This window comes from Lissotriton helveticus, chromosome 6 (assembly GCF_964261635.1).
Source record: "Lissotriton helveticus chromosome 6, aLisHel1.1, whole genome shotgun sequence".
Lineage (NCBI taxonomy): Eukaryota > Metazoa > Chordata > Amphibia > Caudata > Salamandridae > Lissotriton > Lissotriton helveticus.
The window spans coordinates 535610907-535621360 of record NC_136067.1 but is presented as its reverse complement, the minus strand read 5'-3'; positions in this window follow the sequence as shown (position 1 = coordinate 535621360).

The following is a 10454-nucleotide window of genomic DNA, read 5'->3' as shown; positions in this document are numbered from 1 at the left end:
TCACACCCAGCCAGACTAACTGGTGTACCCATGAGGTGGACACTGGTGACAGTTTGCCTGTCAAGAATAAGATCTACAGGCAACCTGACCATGTCAGGGATTGTATCAAGGCTGAGGTGCAAAAGATGTTGGAGCTTGGAGTGATTGAGCCATCAGAGAGCCCATGGGCCAGCCCAGTAGTCCTTGTGCCAAAACCTCATACCCAAGATGGAAAGAGAGAAATGAGGTTTTGTGTGGACTACAGAGGTCTCAATGCTGTCACTAGGACAGATGCACATCCCATTCCAAGAGCAGATGAGCTCATTGACAGATTGGCTTCTGCCAAGTTTCTGAGCACATTTGATTTGACAGCTGGCTACTGGCAAATCAGACTAGCTGAGGAGTCAAAAGCCAAGACAGCATTCTCTACCCCCAGTGGACATTATCAGTTTGTGGTGATGCCCTTTGGTTTGAAGAATGCACCTGCCACCTTCCAAAGGTTGGTGAATCAAGTCCTTGCTGGGTTGGACGACTTTTGTGCAGCATATCTAGATGATATTGCTGTCTTTAGCTCCACCTGGGAGGATCACCTGATCCACCTGAAGAAGGTTCTGGAGGCCCTGCAAAAGGCAGGCCTGACTATCAAGGCTACCAAGTGCCAGATAGGGCAGAGTAAGGTTGTGTACCTGGGCCACCTAGTAGGTGGAGGTCAGGTTCAACCACTGGAGAGCAAAATCCAGACCATACAGGACTGGGCTCCTCCAGTTACCCAGACACAAGTCAGAGCCTTCTTGGGCCTGACTGGGTATTACAGAAAGTTTGTGAAAAACTATGAGTCCATTGTGACAACATTAAATGACTTGACATCCAAGAAGATGCCAAAAAAGGTTCAGTGGACAGTTAGCTGTCAAAAGGCATTTGATGACCTGAAGAAGGCCATGTGCTCTGCACCTATCCTGAAGAGTCCTGACTACTCCGAACAGTTCATTGTACAGACAGATGCTTCTGAGTTGGGGGTGGGAGCTGTGCTTTCACAACTTAATCAAGATGGTCAAGACCAGCCCATTGCTTTTATTAGCAGAAGGCTGACCCCCAGGGAGAAACGTTGGTCAGCCATTGAGAGGGAGGCCTTTGCTGTGGTTTGGGCCCTGAAGAAGTTGAGGTCCTACTTGTTTGGAACTCACTTCCTAGTTCAGACAGACCATAAGCCCCTCTTGTGGCTCAATCAGATGAAGGGTGAAAATCCCAAACTGCTCAGGTGGTCCATTTCCCTACAGGGGATGGACTTTACAGTGGAGCACCGCCCAGGGACTGACCATGGTAATGCAGATGGTCTCTCCAGGTACTTCCACTTAGAACATGAAGACTTATCTGGTCAAGGTTAGTTTAATGTCCCTGCGTTTGGGGGGGGGGGGTTGTGTAGGAGAGTAGGGTCTGCTATCCTATGGTCACCCCAAATTTTTGCTTTTTGCTTCACTGGTTTTAGACTACTGAGGCTGTGGGCCTGCTAATCAGACCCCCAGCCTGCTGTTCTCTCTCTAAATTATTAATACATGTGCTATAGGTACATACCACAATTGGAAAATGGACTCCTTGTCAGCCCCTGTACCATGCACTATAGGTGCTCAGGGCATAGGTGCCACCAAGGCCTACCAGGGACTGCAGCATATCTTTTGCCACCCCTGGCTGGTTCTTAAATTGACACAACTGGCTGATCACTCAGCTGGGGCGAGGTGGTGTAATCACCCCTTGCTTAGATATAGTATACCTATATCTAAACCTATATCTGGACACATATAAACCTGTAAGCCACTCCTATGGAAGGCCTTATCAATCCTGGAGGCAGAGTGCGTGGTTTAATGTGAGATGGAGCTCCAGCATGAACTGAGCTTGTCTGCAGCCATCTGGAACCAATCCCTAAGCTGTTTCAGGATAATGCCATACCATATACTATTAAGTGCATTATAATCCTCGCGGTTATATAGCAACTTTGGTTTGGCTTTATCAAAACATGTCGTGTAAGGTGTCATACGATTTGGAATACTATCCCCTCGCCAGTTCTGGCGACGGGGATAGCATTCCACCCCTCTAGAGGGGTAAGACATGTTACTTTACTTAAATGCGGTTAATTTCTAAAAGGGCCTCAGATCCACAAAATGGATGCTTCTGCCACAGACACAAGTCTGACCCCCTGAAGCTGACCGAAACTCAGCCAAAGGGGCCTGGACAAAGGGTTTCCTGTCGCAGGGAGGTGTCACACCCCCCCAGACAGGAGATAGTGGATTGTAGCAGGGAGGTTTGAAAGAAACCAGACACTGCCTGGGGAGCACAAGGCTGCCCCTTGCATAATCCGGCCAAACCGGTTCTGGGGCACTCCAGCCCTCATGCCAGCGTGGCCTGGATCAAAGGAAGGGGTGTATCCACCCACTTCCTGGGTCCCACCCATAGGAGGGGACCTAGCAGGTAACCCAGCCCCCTAGATTGGTATAAGAATGGGAGCAGTGCCAAAGCACTTCAGATTATCCTGATGAAACATAAGAAACGAAACTCTGGACCCTTCGACATCCTACTCAACGTAGAAGACTGAAGAATCTCCCTTGTGGTCAAGGAGTGACCATCCTGTGCAAACAAGCACCATCCAGCACCTCGATGTCTGCTTTGTTGCAGTTCCCGCCGGAACTCGAGCAACAGAGATCGACGAGATCAAGCTTGCCTGCATTCTAACAGCCCGATCCACAGTCCCTGCAGAGCTGAGTCCCGTGGATGCGACCGGAAGCGTGGGGCACGCCATCTTGAAAAGACCACGAGACGCTGACTGTGCAGCCCACGAGTGACCCTCGAAGCTGTACACCGGGGTTTGAGAAGCCCCAACCCTGAGTCACTCTTGCACCGAAGTTCAGCCCTCCACACTCGACGAGTCCTGCGTGGGGTCCTTCTGCTTCTTTTGGCTCAACGCGTTGGCCAGTCCCTTGCCAGCTGGCTTGTGGCCTCTGTGCCGACGAAACTTGAAATTCGACTTGTGATTCTGGTTGCTCCAGATGTGCACCAGCTCCCCTGAGAAGGAGCCCCCACTCTGACCTTCCTGGTCCGAGTGAGAAGCAATCTTCCAGTTCCGCGTGGATTGCTTTTGCCAAGTGTTGTTTGCTCCAATCTTGAAGCCGTTGGCGAGAGCCTTCGTGGGACAGATCGTGACCTGCTCCTGGACTTCGTAGATGCCCCAGAGCCCACGTGACAGCGGAGAGAAGCTCCTCGACAACCACCTGATTGCGCCCGACATTGCCTGGTTCCATCCTGGTTCCACCCTGGTCACTGCTGAGTGACCCAGACTCTGTCCCCTCTGCTTTCAGGTACTTTTCGACTTGAGTCCACCCTTGGACTCCACCGGACACTTCTCCTTCACCTCGCCTGCAGCCCTTTCAGCTTCAAGCACCAAGAACCTGCGTGACGAAACCCGACTCAACTTCGACCCTGTGCACCCACTACCTGTGGGTGAGGTAACATTGCAACGCCGGTGTTCCCACACTGGTACACACCTCTAGGGTCTGTGTCTTAAGTTTTGTTCCTCTAGGTTCAGCGGAAGTGTCCTTAAACTCTATTTGTGTAACTTTTACGCACCATTGACTTAACATTGATGCATGCTTGTGCTTTCAGCACTGCACCCGAATCCCGCGGGCTTTTCCCGACTTCAGCATTGCTTGTCCCGACTGCTCCCAGCGATTCCCTAGGCCCTAGGCCTAACCACTGATCGAATGGTCTCTCTTATACCATTTTTTTAGTATATGGTTTGAGTGGCCCCTTGGCCTCATCCAAAATTGTGCAACTTTGTATGTTACACTGTGCTTTTGATTTAACGCTTGTGCCCCTTTATTCATAAAGAATACTGGGGATTGTTTTTAGTAATAAATACATATATTTTTATAATATATACTTGTGTGGTGTCCTTTCATTTGATATTACAGGATTGTATGTGGTAAAACAGCTCGCTTAACACGACCTCTTAAGTTAAGCCTTTAAGGCTGCTTAGTCCATGCTACCCCTAGGATAGCTTGTCTAATAAGGTTGACTTACAACCAGACACCATAAGGGTTGTTTGGACTGATACAAGGTGGTTCCAGAATTGGAAACATCATATATCAGGCCAACTTCTCACAGTCCCTGTGTCATGACCCTTAGTGGTTAGGCATCCGGTGTATTCATGCCTCTCTGCTTGCAGTTGGGTTCTGGGGTGACCCCAGTCACGACAAGCATCCCAAGTGGTCGTGGCGCTACAGACAGATCAGGTCCCGGTCCGTCCCCCCCAGAAATACTCCCCAGCAGACATTCCAAGGGCGATGTGGCTCAACGTGCCGTCAGTGTATGAAATCCGCCGTCTGTGGCATGACGTCAGGTCGCTTCCCCGAGGTCTGGGAATCCGATATTCCGTAGATAGCGTCGTCGTCACTAGGAAGATTCCGGGGGCTGCCAACTGCCACATCACTCAGCGTAGGGGATTGGCTAAGTTCCATCACCAGGCGAAGGGCGTCTTGTTTCTCCTGTTGCGTAGTTTCGGCCGGGGGGGTCATACCCGGCACTTCCCGCGCACCATCCAGCGGTTTCTGTCTGGGTCTGCGTCTCCGCCGGGCTCCCCCGGCGCGCCTTCGGGCGGTGACGTCGGCTGCTCTTCTGGGGGCCGTGTCCGTGCCACTGTCGAGACACGCTTCCACCTCTTCCGGGTTGGTAAAGAAGTGCGTTTTCTCGTGAGCCACCACCCTCAGTTTCGCAGGAAATAGAAGAGAGTATTGTAGGCCGAGCTGTCTCAGGCGCCTCTTCACCGCCAAGAAGGAGTGTCTTTGTCTTTGTACCTGCACCGTGTAGTCCGGAAAGAACATCACCATCATGTTCTCGATCCGCACTTCTTGAAGTTTGAGTGTTTCGCGCAGAATGGAGTCCCTGTCTCTATAGTTCAGTATGCGGAGCAGCATGGGTCTGGGGTTGGAGCCCGTTTGTAATGGCCTTGTCGGAACTCAGTGTGCACGCTCTACTACAAAGTGCGGGGAGAGTGACCCCTCTGGGAGGATATCTCTTAACCACTTCTCCATGTGTTCCTCTGGGTTCCTTCCTTCCCACTTTTCCGGTTCACCCACCAGCCACACGTTGTTCCTTCGTGCCCTGCCTTCCGCATCCTCAGCGCGTTCTTCTAGGAATTCCACCCTGTCCAGGAGGTCCTGTGTCTGTGCATGGGACTGGCTGACTTGCGGGCAGAGTTCTTTCATGTCGCCTTCCAGGGATATGGTGCGGTCCACCAGTTTTTTATGGTCAGCTCTCAGGTGGGTGAGGTCAATCACGACACTATCTATTTTGGTCGCCAGGGAGGTGCGGGTAAGCTGAATGGATTCCTCCAGTCTCTCCATGGCGGCCAGCATGGTGTCAATCTTGGCCGCCATCTGATCCGGTTCAGCGTTCTTCCCGGACTTGTCCATTTTGCCCTTAGGGTGCGTGTTCCCGGTCCCAGTACGCGCTCCGGTCCCACCAGACATCAGCGCCTCGGTGTGCACTCGATTTCCTCAGCGGGGGCGGCAACAGCGCATCCACTGGGCGTCGGGCTGATGTGAGTATCTGCTGAGCCGTTGGTCCTAGGGTGGGGATGTTATTCCGTTGTTTTGGTAGCGCTCAGGGGCACTGCCGGTCCGCTCCCCTGCAATCACGCTGTTCTCTGTTGTATCCCAGCATCTGTGTCTGCCGATCAGGTCCCTGTGTCGTACTCCACGCCGCGTCCGGTGCCTCCTCCCCGGGTGGATACGATGGTATCGCCAGGTCTGACAGTTCCTCTTGCGCCCCAAGGGTGGTTCCCCGCTGTGCGTTCCAGTCGGCAATGGGGACGCTACACGCCGCCCTCCTCTGCTCCGGTCTCGGCGTGTGCGGGGCCTGTGAGCGGTCTAGTGTCTCTTCAGGTGTGAGTCCCCGTGTTCCCTACTTGTGCGACGGGCGCTCACGGTCCCCTCTGCCATCCCCACACGTGCTTGAGTACCATGGTCTGTCGCGTCTCCAGCACCCTCTTCATTCACGGCTTTCCGCCGCCTCAGCCGCGGTGTGCCCTGGCTTGGGCGGCGCTGTCTGGGTTCCGGTTCGGGGCCTCTGGGGTTGTCGGCTCCGGGCCTCGGGCACGGCCCTGACGTTAGGCCGTTTTCCACGCCCGTCCCCAGTGTTCCGGTAGCGCGCTGTGGCTCCTCGCGGCTATCTCCCACTTTCACACACTCCTCATGTGTTCGTCTAGGAAGGCAGTGTGCGGGTGCCGGTGCTCTCTGAACCGCAGTGCCAGTCTCTGTGGGTACTGCGGATGTGTCCGGCCCGCACCACCAATTTCATTGGGTTCGATTGCAGGCCGCACTTCTGGGCCTACCTTTCCCGCCGGAGCCGCGGTCTTTCCTGCGGTCTCGCCGACTTGCCCGGCCTCCGCCTCACGAAGACCTCGGTGTCGTTTGGCTTCTCCTATTTTCGCCAAAATCGGCTGGGCACACGTTCTCGATGCCCTGCAGTGGCGCCCGTTGTTTTCGGCCAGCTGCGGATAATATTTCCGCGGATAATTTCGCCGGGAAGGGGAGCTCGGAGCGGAGCTCTACCCTAAGGCGTCCATTACAGTCGCGTGCTTAGCCACACCCCCATGAATTATACAATCTTATCACTGTTTTCAAAGTGGTCTGGGTTAGACTTCTCTTCTTCTCCTTCTAAGTATGACCCCCAAACAACAGAGTCAAATAAGTGGACTCAATGGCCTTACGATGGGCCCCTGTAGAATGTGATCCCCGAGTCTCCCATCTCCCACTGATTCATTAGACTCGGGCTGAATGGGGTCTCCAAATGGCTGGGGACTTCCGTGAGCGCAGAGGCTGCAGGGGGTTGCGTTACACCCTTGAGTGTAAATTGGCATTTAAGACGCTTTTGATCCATGAAGAACAGACTCATTCACATCTTCCTCCCCGAAGATCGTAATATTACGTTTCCAAATTACAACTCTTTGCTCACATCCATCAATCACGTATACTGATTTTAGTTTGCCGTTGCGTGTGTGAAAATAAGGAAGGAAGATAATTAGTATATACGGTTGTCAGAAAGCAGATGTAAATTGCTAGGGGATCGACTAATTAGAATATGATAGTATATGCAGATTGACGTGAACGTGATGGGAGAGTTAGCAAATTCTGCTTCTAGTAAAGTAGCTCCTATTTCAACTAGACTCACATATTTACAATGCTTTCTCCCAATATATTTATCTCAGATAATGCAAAAGCAAATTTTCTACATTCCTGTAGTTAGTAAGCGCATTTTGTGAATAAGAGATGTATTCTGCACCTGCCACACATCCGGCAGGCATGCCAGCGAGTGCAAACCTTTTATAGGGACAGATTTGTGTACATGCTGAACATTTTGCACATGGGAACATTTGGTTTGTATACTAATTTTTTTAAAAAATGCATGGTTTTCTAAAACTTCGCCAGCACAGCCCAACAAAATACCTTTTGAGATTCGGCCTTAGTTTACAATAATCAAATGAGGGGAGTAGATACGCCACGTGAAAAAAATGAGCCTTGCTAAATTCAAGGCATGCAAGAAGACCGCTTGCAAATATTAGAACATGTCAACTGAGCTTATATTACGCATATAAAAACCAACTGTATTGCTTAATAAAGTGGTTATACACCAGATTATAAACCCACCCTCATTATTTTTCAATTGCTTGATTCCAGTAGTCCATATTTGGTACATGAATCTAGCAGTAATTCATAGAGGAGACAAATGTACCCTACTTGTTTAATGCACATGCTCACACCAGTGGTCAAGACAGATAGGCATCTGAAGATTAGGTGTAATATTTATCTTTCCTTGGAAAGAAAGGGGCGTGGCCAAGACCACAATAGACTGAGATGCTCTCGTCTTCACTCCGGCAGCAGGGCCTCAATTACAAAGGGATCCTGACTGATCTAAAGGACCCCTACTTCGGCTAGGGGCATAAGCTGCATAATTTTCGGAACTCAGCGAGGTTTTGATATGGAAGCTGCCCCAGATAAAAAAATCAGCGAGCAGCCAGGTGGATACAAGATGGCGGTCCAGTCTGTCTGAGTGGATTCTGGGCTGCTCCGGCCCGGGGGTCACAGACCTGGTGACTTTGGGTTAGAAGTACAGTCATGCCCCTTTGTCAAGCTTCAAGTTGGCTTTCACGTGAAGCCTCCCCTTTCTCTTCTCTCTGGCTCTCGATTGAACGTACCTTTCTGTCCCCCTTCTCCTTTGAAGAGTTTATCCATTTTTCTTCGAAGTCCCCTTATGAATCTTTCCCGTTATTTAAACACACTTCTTCCCTCCTACGACCTTTATTCTCCCTTTCATCTACTTCCCGTGATTCCTTTTTGCAACAACCCATCTGGTACAATTCGCTTATTCTTATCAATAATAGACCTATCTGTTGGTCCTCTTGGAGACGAATGGGTATTATCTGGGTTCATCAGATCTTTGATGGTACCACCCCCTGTTTGTTTCCACTTTTTCAAATTAAATTTTCTTGCCCACGTTCCTTCTTGCATAAATATACCCTTCTCATGGGAGTGATTCTCGAGCGTTATTATTCTCTGTCTCCCATGCTATCCCTCGCTCCTCCTTCTTCTCTCCTGGCTTTGCTCTCTACTCTTCCTAAAGCGTCTCTTGTATACAAATTCTTTTCTTCTCCTAACCTGGATCGTCCTAAATCTAAAGTTGAACTTTCCTGGGAAGCTGATCTAGGCTGTATTTGGCCCACTTCCCTTTGGGATAAACTCTGGCTCAAATCCTTAAAAGTTTCTCGCTCTGCTTCTCTCACTCAGTCTCTTTTCTTTCTGTATCACAGACTCTATCTTTCTCCTCTTACCCTTTCTCGTTTCTCCTCTTCTTCTAACTCTGCCTGTTGGACTTGTAATTCACCTGATGCTGATCTTTTACACATGTTCTTCTACTGTCCTACGGTTTCTACTCTTTGGAAACAGGTTTGGCAGTGCATTTCTCAGATTTTCTCACTTTCTGTTCCGTTCTCACCTTCTATTCTTTTCCTAGGTAGTCTCTCAGATGCATTTTCTCTACAGCCCAACTCTTGTGGTCTCTTTGACCTTATGCTTGCACTCGCCTTTCAACATATTTCTTCCAACTGGAAATCCCTTGCAAATGTCTCCATGCAACATTGGTGGAACTCTGTTTGTCATTTTCATAGACTTGATATATCTTTTGCCTCCTCCTGTAAACCTCCTTGTAATGTTGAGCTTTATTGGCTTCCCCTCACTGCTTATTTGGATTGTTTAGCAACAAAAATGAAATCGTCACTGATCAATTCTGAGAATTTTAGACCCCTTTAAATGACTTACTCTCTGTTGTACTTATATCTCATTGTATTTATCTTTTGAATATGTTCATTATCTCTCTTGGTTTCTCCCAATGTTTTAATTGAGATATTTTACAGTTTTTGCAAATTGCCTTCATTGCCTTTACCTCTTTTATTGCCTCTAGGATTTTCTTTTTCTTTCTTTCTACACTCCTTTGTTTTTCTCCCCTTTCTCTCTTTCTTCCCCTACTCTTCCCTTTTAAAATTACATAAAATGCTTTCTTGTGCTCCAAGTTTGACATTAGGATTGTTATGCTCTTATTTTCTTTTTTATTGTCCCATATTTTGTATCTACTTCCTTTTGTCAATTGTTACCTTTTATTATATTAAAAAAGCTCTTCAAACACAAAAAAAAAAGAAGTACAGTCATGCAGCCTCAGGAGCAATTAATTACGTCAAGCTTCGATTGCCCTGTTATATCTGTTCTGTGGGATATCACAAACCCACCAACTACCATTGGTTACCATCTGTGGCATTCAGAAATGCTGGCTTCTTATTGGGCGGTACAAAAGGGGGTGGTGATGGACGGAGCATCTGAACCAATCACACACTCACACCCAGTCAACAGATCTGGGTTTAATCCATCACTGGTCTTTAGCCCACTCTGCCACCCTAGTTCAGACATGGCCATATGCAAATCAGTCTGACCCTGTGCCTCATGGGAACAGTCCAGCCTGAACTGCCAAGCCATGCCTTCCCTGGACCGGATTCAAGCTTCCTAGGACTGGTTTCTGGCATTACAGCTGACTTCTTATTAGAGCATTCCTGTCAAAGTCCCTGCTTTGTGTGTTTCGTTCTCTTTCCTGCGATTTCACTCTGAGAACATTTTAGTTGGTCATCGCACAATATAGCATGTGATGGCCACTCTTCCCTCCTCCCATCTGGCTATTGCAGGTCAGGCATTGTTTTTTTGTTGTTGTAGTTTCATATAGTGGAACGTGACCCAAAGGTATTGGAGAGCTTTACAAGAGCACCAGTTACGTTACAGAAGGACACATTCGTTTTGGGTACGCACGGGGAGACATGTGCTTTATTTTATTTGCATCTGACTCCATTGAACACCATGTCCTGGAGGACACATCACCCTGGCAAAGCC